We start from the raw sequence: 12,908 nt of genomic DNA on the forward strand, positions 1-12,908 counted from the left end.
GCACCCCTCATTGCTGTAACTAGGAGCGGGTGAACGAACTCCCATCGGTGGGAGCTGAGCATGCTCAGCACCTCTCAGAAGGCCTGATCCAGTAAGAGGAGGAGCACCTCCAGCTCCCATTGAACTCAGTGGAACCAGAGAGTGCTTATCAGGACATTAAATCAGGTCCATGAACTCCAAGATGGCAGCACTGAATCTGTTTCATTTCATTGCTAGGGTCATTAAGGTTCTGACCCTGGAATAACTCTCAGGATCCGGCATCAGAACCCAGAGGAATATATTCACACATGCTAATTCTTTTCCAGATAGGCTTTGCATGGGCCTTCTGTGTCGTCTCCCCCGGTCTCACTGCTGGAAGAAAGAACTAGGAGGAGAGTCTCCTTCCTCTGATCCTAGTTGCCAGAGAGGACAATCAAGCTAAGTGTTGCTGAGGTTACTGGAAGGGTGAGACACTCGTGCTTGTGGTTCAGGCAGACCTTGCCCCCAGCCATGATCAGGGCCTCTGTGACTAATGCCCACATACCCTTTGGTGTGCAATATAGAGCTGTTCCCAAGCTCTATGCTGACCACTGCAAATCCCTGTATCATATTAGTTCACAGCAGATATTAAGGATAATGTGGATTAGTCACCCAATAACAGAAGATGTGCTGCAGCACGTCTCCTGAGCAACAGAGGCTACGGAGAGGCTACTTTCCTGCACTCTATGCAGCCTTCCCATCGAATTTCAAATCAAGATCAAGGTCTCATCCTTATCTTCAAGGTACTCTGCAGCCTGGACCCAGGATAGCTAAAAGACTGTCTATAGCTCCAGGATGAAGGCCATGGTCAACAACTGAACTCCTCTGTATAACACAACTCTCAACAATAAGAGTGAAGCTAGGCTCTGTGGGAGACAGAACCTTCTCCGAGTGTGGTCTGAGACTGTGGACTGATTTCCCCCAGGAATTAAGGACTCTCAGAAGCCTGACCAGCTTCTGCACCAAGGGCAAGGCGCATTTCTTTGTCCTTGCCTTCATTCATGTAATCACCCAGCAACAGGTATATTTAATACACTTTAAAAATCCACCCCCCCCAAAACAAAAACAAGACATTCCATTCCACTCGCTTCTCCTCTGGGGAGGAGACGAGAGAACAAATGACTGATGTGTAGTCACGTCTCTTAATGCACTACTAGAGGGCACACAGATACTATGGTGATGAGGGTGATATAAAAGCCTATGCAGAATACAACGGAACAGAACCGGTCATTTTATCTATATACCAGGTATTGTGGAGCCACAATCTAAGGACCTGATCCTGTTTTCATTTAAGTCAATAGCAAAACTCCCACTGGATTTCACTAGGAGCCTTAGGAAGATATAGTACAGACTAATGTATATCCACAGATAGGCGTGTGCAAATTCCACCGAGGTTGGTAAGAGTTGCACATCTATATGTGGATTTGCCCACGTAAAAAGAAAAATAAAGAAACATTCTGCACAACTAACAGTAAAGCTCGTTATGCCGTGAGCTCAAATAAAAAGAGATTCACAGTGTAAATTGGGGGGGGGGAGGAGAATCGCTGATGAGAGTATCCTTTCCAATTGAGCTTATATGTATTACAGCAGCTGGCTCATCCACCAGCCTTCATCTTTACTGGATAATGCAACGATCAGATTTTGTTAATCAGCTCATTAAAAAATCAACAACAACTACACACTATTGCAAAGACATGCTGGTGGCAGACTGAGTTAGGAGGCAAAATTAGGATGAACTGTCAGGAAGGAAGGAAGGAAGGGCTGACAAGTACAGAATCTGGAATTACTACTCGTTAATAGTATTGCAGTGCATACCCAAATCAGCAATAATGCCTGTTTCACAATGCCCTAACCTTCGACTGATATTAAGAGAGATGGTGGTTGGGCCTTGTAGTTTTTCAAGGGCAGCTCCATTTTAACTACCCAATAGGTCTGATCAATACAATACTGTCATGTTAAAAGAAAGGGAGTATGATAAGAACAAAAGAGCAGCCATACTGGGTCAGACCAAAGGTCCATCTAGCCCAGTATCCTGTCTTCTGACAGTGGCCAATGCCAGGTGCCCCAGAGGGAATAAACAGAACAGGTAATCATCAAGTGAGCCATCCCTGTCACCCATTCCCAGCTTCTGGCAAACAGAGGGTGGGGACACCATTCCTGCCCATCCTGGCTAACAGCCATTGATGGACCTTTCCTCCATGAACTTATCTCATTCTTTTTTGAGCCCTGTTATAGTTTTGGCCTTCATAAAACTCTCTGGCAAAGAGTTCCACAAGTTGACTGTGTTATATGAAAAAAATGCTTCCTTTTGTTTTTTTTAAAACCTGCTGCCCATTAATTTCATTTGGTGACCCGTAGTTCGTGTGTTATGAGAAGGATAAATAACACTTCCTTATTTATTTTCTCCACACCAGTCATGATTTTATAGACTTCTACTATATCCCCCCTTAGTTGACTCTTTTCCAAGCTGAAAAGTCCCAGTTTTATTAATCTCTCCTCATATGGAAGCCGTTCCATAGCCCTAATCATTTCTGTTGTCCTTTTCTGACCCTTTTCCAATTCAATATATCTTTCTTGAGATGGGGCAACCATATCTGCCCCATGCAAGATGTGGACATACCATGGATTTATATAGAGACAATATGATATTTTCTGTCTTATTATCTATCCCTTTTTTAATGATTCCCAACATTGTTAGCTTTGACTGCCACTGCATGAGTAGATGTTGTCAAAGAACTATCCACAATGACTCCAAGATCTTTCTCGAATGGTAACAGATAATTTAGACCCCATCATTTTATACGTATAGTTGGGATTGTTTTCCAATGTGCATTACTTTGCATTTATCAGCACTGATCTAATGATTAGGACTGTGAAACATTTTCTAGTTGACTCTGGCACTGACTTATCACGTGACTTTGGGAAAGTCAATCAGCCCCTCGGTACATCAGTTTCCTCCATCTGTAAAACAGGGGATTACAATATCTAGGTTATAAATGTTCTGTGAAGCTGAATTAATGAATGTTTGCAAAGTTCTTTGAGATCCGCAGATGACAGATACTATACTGTGTACCCATATTATAATCCTCAAACTGGAATTGTTGCAGTGGGGGACAGGGAACAGCAACTTTCATCTCCGAGACCTGCAGCTGAGTCAGTGTTACGACTGCAAAATTAGCCATTTCCCATCAAACATGGCTCAAAGACAACATCCTCTGAGCTGGTATGCACAGTATCACCCCAAAAGCCTTTATCCTGTCACCATTTCAATGAACTCCCAGTGCAGCCTGTTCATCTCTGAGTCATTCTTACTCTCTGCAACTCTGATGCTGAGTCACCCCATTACTCAGTGATGGCGGAAGGAAACCACTGGCATCATTTCTCCCTTATGCCTCTTTACTCTGTGTTGAAACTTTGGATAGCACTACCCTATATACTGGGCTGTGTTTACTTCTGGTTTCCAACTACCATCGATATAGAGCTTGCCCAGACTACAGTTAATGTGCAAAAATCCACAGTATTTCTTTAGGTATAATCCCCCCTCAAACTCTCACTCCTTCTAAGAAACAGGCAACAAATGAAGACTCTTACTGGCATGTAAATTTCATGGGCAAAATTCACACTTTGGTATAAATCGATGTAGCCCTTTTGACTGCACTGATTTACACTCGCTGTGGATTTAAATATATGGAGATATACCTATCTCATAGAGCTGGAAGGGGTCCCAAAAGCTCATCGAATCCAGAAATGTAAGCATTAGTAGATGTAACCATTTGTTGATTGTTTCCTGGAAGGAGTGAGAAACTGAGGGATAATACTTGCTCTGGTGGTACAACCAGAGCTTTGGGGCCAACAAATTCCATCTGGTTCCATAAACCAGCATCCTCAGACCCAGGCCTGTGATTTATATATGGGATTTAATTTGGCCAGCTCTTCCCCTCATTCCCCAAGTTCTGTTGGGTTGTTGTTTTTTATTTAACCAGACCCGACCTTTTTACCGAACAAAGACTCTGTGGATGGATGTGTGTCTCTGGCCCTTTAATGCACTTCCGCCTTCGATCTTACCAGGTATGGTCCTGATGTGGGAAACATTTGAGAAACTATTTCACAGAGGGGAGGCAGGCAATGGGGTTAATGCCTACGAGAAGGACTCATGCAGAAAAGCAGAACCGTGACAGGGACTCAGGACTGGAGTTCAGCTCTGGGAGCCCCCATCTTTTTATTATTTGTATAAATCACTCAGCTGACGGCACTGCAAGCAAAGATTCTGAGTCTGCAGATGATAACAAACTGGGAAGCACCATAAATAACAGCAAACCAGGCTGCCAAATGAAGGATTTAGATCATTCAAATCCCGAGCTACGGAGTTGTCAAATCCAGTTTAATGCTGATAAGTGTGGGATAATAATTCACTGGAAACATGCCTCCCCCCTCCAGAAGTCCCTCAAATAGAGAGAGGATATGGATGGATTTGCTGAATGGAACGGGGATGCTACACATTGACCAGGAATGGGACTGAGCTATTGTACAATAATCCCCGATGTCCTCAGCCTGCTGTGGGACTGTAATAAAGAAAGAAAGGATGTGCAGGATTCCATTAACTGGAGAACATGGTCTGAATCAAAGATTTTATGCTGTTAAAGAGGATGAAATGAACACAGGAAGGTAATGGAAAAATTAAAGGGATAAGGAGGAGGGGAATGACTAAGGGTCTGGTTGTATCTACTAACGGGGCTGCTGGACACTTGACATAGATCCAGCCAATTAACAGATCCTGGGCATCTCTTTTCTTGTTAATCACCATCTCAGGGCCCATTGAGTCTGTGGGAGGCTGTTGAAGCTTTGAGAGAGAAAGGATTTAAAAAAAAAAGCGCAATCAAACGTTCACATTCATACTTCGACTAACATAGTATAAATGTCAATATAAGACAGTTTTGGAAGCTTACTGGCTCAAAAGCTCAGCAATAGCCTAAAGGTCTTAGCTAGTTCAGGAAATTGTCAGATTTTGAACTTTATTGCTCAAAAGGAGTTCTTTTCATTTCTCTCTTTTTAAATGACATCTGAAATGCATGCGACATCAGCAATACGGAATGGAAGCCATAAGTCAAAGGCGTAAGTAGGGATGGTCACACTTTTGTAGGAAGACCATGGAAATACCAAGGCCAAGGTTAAAATACTCTCAGGCTTAATCTTTACAAGAAGCCTCAACCTGGTCTCAATTTTGCAGGTACAGTTTTGCCTCCATAGTCACTCACAAATGCAAAGGCATGCTCCTCATACTTCTGCCACTCTGGGTGCCACCTGGCAGGCCCGACTCATTTCTCTGTGCGAGTCCTTTTCTAAATGAGCAGTGGAGCCAACCCAGAGCCACTCTGGGTGGATTCCACTTAAAGCAGTACTGAGAAAGAAGGGTAATAGTGGAGGAGGTATGGTCACAATGTGAACAATCGGGGGAACTTGGAAATTGCTTGCAATGAAATAAATGCAATGAAATAAAACACAAACACTTCAGCACCCGGAGCCACTGGGGCGTTAATATTGACTTTGGAGGAGCTAATCCTCTGGGAATCAAACTTGCCTCTCAGATCTGTGCACCATATTGCGGCTCCCTTACTCATTGTGAACACCACCTTACTCCACCCATTCATTTCACTAGTGATTTCAGCAGGACTATATGGCTCTATACACCGTGAGTAACAGAATCAGGTCCCGTTTACACAGAAATAAGAGGTCTTCTGAACGATCTGAATCACAGATTATATCCCCCCTCCCAGTTTGATTTAAACCCATGATGAAATGTTAACCAGAACCGGATGGATAAAATTGCCTCCCCCCCAACAAAAAAGGGGAGGGGGGGTGAGAAACTAATTCCCGACATTTCATCAGGCAGAGCACAGCGTGGCTCAGAGGGTCATGCACAGATGATCTGATGCAATCAATCTTCTTCCAAACTGTGTGGTCCACAGTGTGAGGGGGGGGTGAGGGCAGACTACAGAGGTTAAACTGGGATCTAATGGCATGCAAAATCGTACGTGATTGATCTGCATTGATTTTTCCCAACTGAGGGGAATGATAGGTTAGCAAACAGAAATCAATTCCACTGCATTAAGCTCAGTAAGAATCTGATCTCATCAGCAAAATGCCATGAAACATTATTGTGCAACCACACAGAGAACCGTATTGCTGTTCTATTGCAGAGGATTTCTTTGTGCAAACACCCCATGCCTGCCTGTTCTCCTGATTCAAAATAGCAAGCTTTGAAGTGTTTTAATTGCATCAGCGATGCCACGCATCACATAGCATGGTGAGGCTGTGATGATATCTCCCACAAAACCCCAAGAGAACACCCGCAAACTCGGCAGAAAATTTAGGTCCACATCCCTGTTTCATGGCTATTATGTCAATAATGGGCTAACAAAAATCCGGTATGTGAATTTCTTAACTCCCTTGTGCTTTGTGAATGTTCATCTCTGAAGCCAAAATTTCATGGTTTGCATCCATTTCTTGTCATGGTGTCACCATATCACATGACATGCAATGGCTGATAACTCAAAATGAAACAAACCTCCTGGATCTAACTGCTACAAATATTGGCAAGTACAAAACTCTCTGCTTGCGGTACAGCAAGCAATGTGTTAGTGCTACAGACCTTGGCTAAAAAGAGTTTCCATCTTCTGGCTCCTGTAGCACATCTCTGCCACTTTGCCCCACGTTGCTGTCTATTTCAAAACACCTTAATCAAAACACAGGAATATAGTTCTGCCTATTGTCCTGGAAAGATTTAGTTGGCTGTAACCGTTTGAATTGAGAATTCAGAAGAGAATAATTTCAGGGAAGTAGTTATCTTTAAGCACTGAACAATTTACTTTGTATGGTGCTTTAGAGAGATTTTCTTTTTAAAACCCACATCTTCCCTGCCCTGGAGAACTTGCATTAAAAGGATCAGATTGTGTCTCTTTACCACATGGCCATACAGGAGAATAAGATCCACCCCCCACCTCCTTGGCCACATTTGCGATCCCCGCCACCCTTCATTGCAGGTTGGCTGGAAAGCAGGTGCAGCTGGTATTCCCTCTCCCCTCTCAGCAAATGGCTAGGGAGAGGCCAGGTGGGGATTTAAAGGGCCCAGGGCCTCTTCCAGCAGCCAGAGCCCCAGGCCCTTTAAATCCCCACCCAAGCCTGGCTGCCTGAGCTCCAGCGGTGCTTTAAAGGGCCCGGGGCTCCCCGCAGCGGCTGGAGCCCTGGACCCTTTAAGTCACCGCCATGGAAGCTGGTCCAGTCTGGTACGCCATAGCGGACAGGACCAGCTTACTTTCACCTCTGGATCAGACCAATCTAGAACCTAAACCTTGGCAAAGGAAGGAACTGGAGAAAGGAGAGATGGGGTAGAACAAATAAGAACAACATGGCAAACCGCTTAGTGGAGAGCGGTAACTCGTGTGCCTTCCCACTGAAGTCAGTGGCATTACTGACCCCCTGGGAATAAGGAGTTCAAGACCTGGCCCAGAGATATTTTGGTGTTTTTAAATCACAAACTGAGTGCAAGAAGGGACAAGAAAACAGCCTGGAGTGGAAATCAGCAATGGAAAGGGGGGGGGGGGGTTTGCAAAGGGATCTGCAGGAGGGGAGTGCTCTCTCCTGGCTGCAGGAAGAGGAAGGGCATTTCAGGCTGAGGGAGAAAACTGAGTTTTCCCTGGAAAATAACCAGCCACACTGAACTGTAGGGGGGAAAAGCCTGGTCTGGCCTCTTTCTTCCCCAATGCCCTTTGGCTAGGATGAGATTTGTACATCACCCATGCTCTTGTCTATTATCCTGCTGAGCCATGTGGCCCTGCACACCAGCATTTGAGCCCTTTAAACCACTTGCCATCATCAGGATTCATGCAGTCTCTCTCTCCAGGCTATACACATGTCCCTTCATTAAATGTACCTGGTCTGTGCTAAATGGATCAAGAGGTTAACAGGGCACGGGTCGAAGCTACAGAATTCATTTTCAATTAGACTCCCCTTCCCCACTCTTCCTTGTAAATGAATCACTGAACCCTATAATTACAAAGAGGAAAGCTGCGCAGTGATGACTGGAAATTCTCTGTACAATATGAACTCAGAACTGTGTTATCACCCCACACGGATCTTGGATTTAAACTTGCACTGGAAAACTCATCTTGCCTTTCTGCATTAAGATGCACAACTCGTTAGCTCTTGGATTAATGACAATTTTTAATTGGCCAGGCTATGAAAACCTTATAGGAGCTATTATACGTTACACCTGTAATAACTGAACAGCATGTTAATCAAGACAATTAGTGTGGGACCCAGAGAATCCCTCTGCCACTGTGAATAATCCTTCTCACTTTGAGAGGAAAATTAACAGCTGCTTTATGGTGTCTCAAATTATCTCACTTTGTATAAGATCTGCAATCAGAGCCACATCAAGTGAGTGGTATATATCATTCACGCCAGGACAACAAAACATCTGTTGTGACATTAAACCCTAGTATTAACGCTGACTTTGAAGCATCTCTGATATTGGGATGGTGGAAGGCAGCACACGCTCGTGGGATAAAATGGCAGTAGCCAACACTGGAAGTTTGATATCTCCAAAGAGAGATTTCCAAGAGAAGATGTAAGAAGGGAGAAATAGAACAGCTCATCTTAAAAGCATTGTATTACCCCCAGAGGAAAGAACAGCCAATGAGGGTTTTCCTTCTAGGTTAAAGTAAAGTAATGTGAACAGGCTTCTCAGTGGATCCACAGACAACTTAATCTACTGTATTTAGCTATTTCCCATCACCACCTTCGAGTCCTTGCAAGGTGAGGATAAATTTTACTCCTTGTGCAAAAGCTGAAAATGCACTTATAATTTTCGTCCTCCGAATGTTCCTGTCCTACTGCTATGCAGCCAGTGACAGACTGCGTCTCAAGTTGGTGCTAAGATGCAGAGATGCTGTAATGGGGAAGATTACAGAGGACTTTTCCCCCTTGTTAAAACACTGTAGTGGAGTGAGCAGTCAATTCCCTGGACTCCTTGGCCATGCCCTTCACTCCTAGGAGACACTCTGCATGGTGACTTTAAGAAGCTCCAGGTGAGTCAGTCAGTATGGAAGACAGAGAAAACCACAGAGTCTGCCTGTGTCCAGCAGCCTCATTACAGAATCCCCTTTATATCCATTACAAATAAGTAACACCTCTTCTCTACCATGAAAAAGTACAGTGGCCTGTTTCAATCCTGCCCCAGATCAGGACTGAGAGAAGGTCAGTACTAACTGATGGATTATTGGGAGCCTATGTGATACAGATCGATGAGGCTTAATCCAGTTCCTAGTGGAGAAGCATCTATTTGATAACAGCCCAACTGGCTCCCCTGTTGGTAGTCACAGCGAAGAGAGCAAGGACTGAATAAAGCCCTAAGAGGTGGTCTCTCTCTCTGCAAGAATTCGGCACACTGGTATAGTAGGAAGGATGAGAAACCAATGCTGCTCGTGCCTGTGTCCTACCCATTCTGTAGGTAAAACAGCAGATGTCATTTTCCAGGTTTATTAATCTGTCCCTTTGCATCACCGCTGAAATTCCCTGAACAAAAAGTTTTAAAATAAAAGCAAGTAGTGCAGGAAGTTCTATAGCCAATTTACAAAAGACAAACATGTGTCCAGCTGTATGCATAACAGAAAGGATTAGAAGATGCTTCCTTAATAATCCTAATTGTGGTGAGACACTAAGTATGCTTAGTGTAATTATGAAATATGTCTGCATAACAGTCAATTTGAGCAAATGAAACCTGTCATGAATTGCACAATTACTGAGATCCATCATTTTCTGTATCGTTTTGCTTCCATACATTTCTCTTTCTATTGTTACATCTCTCTTGCAAACACGCACACAGTCCTTCATTACACTTCATACATTTCTATTGATTAGGGAAATGAGAGGAAATGTGCTTGCAAAGTGATGAAAAGTGATAGCAGTCCCTCTATCTCCACAGCCGCTCTTATTTATTGATACACTGTCTTCCCCTCTGCCTCTGGTAACCTGGACAGACAGTGTATTGATTCGTTTTGGTTCTGCACTTAGGAGGGTCACAAACCCATTGGCATGACCAGCGGCCCCATCAAGGCCATGCTCCAATAGAAGTGCAAGGCTGCTATAGAATATCAACAAGATATTATATTACCCTACAGGTCTGATTTGTATTTAAATTCCTGGATCTACATGTTTTAAATTTTCACCTGTAAAAGCAGAGTGTGAAGTGGGTGCTGGAGATAGACAGAAAGGCTGTAGCTGGAGCAGCTGGCAGAAAAAGACTTGCATGTTTTCTGTAGGGAACATATCCAGGATTTAGCTGCAATATGCCTTGTGGATGACCGACCAGAAATTCAATCATACTGCAATCATTTAAAAAATTCTTTTCATGTGTCATTAAAACACGGGCTGCATATTTAAAAACTGGCAACCCTTTGTTACAGGATTTTGAAGAGCATGGGAAAGAACATTTATTAAATATGGTTTAATATGGATTCTTTGAATATTCATAGAAAAATATTTTCTCTTTTAAAAAACGTGTTCATAGTGAATTAGAACTTCTGGAAGGTGCCACGTTTATCCAGTACTCAGCTTAATCACTGCCCAACAAATGTGTTTCAAAAAGGTATCATGTCTAGAGAGAACAGGAGGAAGTATAGTTTATCCACTAAAACTGAGGACCAGGAATCAGGGCATCTGGATTCTATGCCCAACTCTGCTACTGTGAGCAACTGAAGAGATCTATATTTTCAAAATATTAAGTAAATAGTGTTAGGTACTTAGAATCTCTTTGAAAATCAGTTAACTTCTCTGAGAGCCTTCCGTTCCCACTGAAGCTGTTGAGCTGGCTGCTTAAATCTTACCAACTAATAAAAGGAACATTAATGATCTGGAATCCTCACAAGGACTGAAGGGTTTATCGTGAAGTTTTTGTTCACCCCAAAGGAGTGAAAGCAATGCTTGACATAGTCCTATTTGGGTGCACAGGATTTATATATGTAGTCCCTACTGACAATGTTAACCATTTATCTCCTGTCACCATGCGACAGGAAAAGAAAATTTGCCTCCGATTTCTGCAGTGACTTGGTGTGGTCTGGTGTTTAAAGAAGAAGACTGAGAATCAGGACTCCGAGTATATTCCTGGCTATACCAGTGATTTGCTGAGAGTCAGAGGGAAAGTGACTTCTCAGTCTCATGTAATTTTACCCATGTGTAACATCATAAAAACACTTAGGGCTTTTCATCCATAGACCTTAAGGGGATGACAGAGGTACCAAATCAAACAGGTGCTTTGTGAGACAACTCATTACTGTGTATTTTGAGATCACTCGATAAGAATACAACTGTAGTATTCTATTCAAATCGATAGTTCAGAGGCCTCATTTTCCCCCACCCATGCTGAACCCCATCCCAGCCGCCATCATAGTAAGCATAATTTTACACCTGTCAATAATTGTGCCTCCAGTTAACTGCAAGTGCAAATCCTGGGAGTTACATGTCTATTTGACTGGCAGGTCCACACAAGTAGTTAGATGTTTAGCTTCTATTCCTTGCACCTGTGATGATGAACTGCTGGTAAAATTATTTGCTGGTGCAACGAACTGTGTCTTCAAAAACTGGATGCCATCTCTGAAGAGAAGGCTCTTGTAGCTTTTAGTAGAACTGTGCTGACCATGACACCCAGCTGACCAACAGTAGAATTTTACATAGGTGTCCTTACATACTGCCTTGCTAAAACCTATGGAGAACTTCTGTTACAGCAGCACTGCAACAAAAGGGTAATTCTATAACTGAACCAGAGCTTACAGTTTGCCACGGATGCTGCTTTTTGGTCATTTTGCCGAAGCCATCTGTTAGCTTATCAGGCAAAACCTATTGATTTTCTAAAAAATTTTTAATTAGAAGTAACTAAATGTCAGCTAAGTGAGTTAAATTTGGAAGCAGCAAGCTTGCCTCTCGTACACAGCAGCTGTTTTCAGCTTACGATTGAAATTTATCATCTTGCACTGATGTCATTTTCTTTTTCCTTAATATTTCATTCTGCCAATTCGATGCATATGGCATAAGTTTCTAGGATAAATGCAGATATTACAGTATGAAATAACTTTTAGAGATTTTCCTCTGAGTAAAGCATTCTAATAAGACACTGATAACAAACACTCAAACATAGCACTTGTCAGTTAGAGACCCCTTCATTAATGACTTCAAAATACTTAACAAAAAAAATTGACCCTTACAATATGCCAGTTGTGCAGACCAATATCATTACCCCCATTTTACACCTGGGTAAACTAAGGCACATTTTAGTTACTTGCCTAAGACATGGCCCATTTTCTAGCTTTTCTCAGTTTCCTCCTCGAGGGTTGTTCAGTTTAGAACCTAGGGCTCCTCTCTCTGAAAGCTCCTCCCACCCACCCTTATGTGCGAGTGGATTAATGAGCCACATGAGAGACAGAGTCAGCGAAACACACTTAACATTTTCTTCCAGAACGCTGACTTGCTAAGAAGGTGAAGTTCTTACACAAACACTGCCTCTATTTCATGTAACTTTTCCAGGTCTTTGAAATAACAAGTCTCCTCCTGTCATGAAGTCCCAGAACAGGTTAGCTGAATATACCCAAGTTTTTGAACTACTATGAATTATTTCTGTAACATTTGCAATGATTAATAGATGCTCAAGATACCTGGTGAGTTTCAAAAATACTTAAATATTTGAATGAATGTAACAGGAACTATTCCAGATCTTAATGCCTCCAGGCTTAGAGATTCTACATCACTTTGATATCAGTTAATCTTTCATCTTCTCATCAGCTTTGAAATTCAGAATTCTATTTACCTTCTATTTACTCTGATTTCCAGGGATGACAGGT

The 12,908-nt window shown here is 42.7% G+C and overlaps 1 protein-coding gene and 1 long non-coding RNA gene across 4 annotated transcripts in view; one reads left to right on the forward strand and one right to left on the reverse strand.

Moving 5' to 3' along the window:
- The window catches only part of LOC115656530, a 24,680-nt gene extending 19,530 nt beyond the window's left edge, over positions 1-5,150 (forward strand). The window contains exon 3 of the long non-coding RNA XR_004001688.1: positions 5,139-5,150. This is a non-coding gene — a long non-coding RNA (uncharacterized LOC115656530). The remainder of the gene's footprint in view (positions 1-5,138) is intronic.
- PPP2R2B (protein phosphatase 2 regulatory subunit Bbeta) overlaps positions 1-12,908 on the reverse strand; it is a 330,603-nt gene that overhangs the window by 79,476 nt on the left and 238,219 nt on the right. The window lies entirely within an intron of this gene.

Source organism: Gopherus evgoodei, chromosome 8 (assembly GCF_007399415.2).
Source record: "Gopherus evgoodei ecotype Sinaloan lineage chromosome 8, rGopEvg1_v1.p, whole genome shotgun sequence".
Lineage (NCBI taxonomy): Eukaryota > Metazoa > Chordata > Testudines > Testudinidae > Gopherus > Gopherus evgoodei.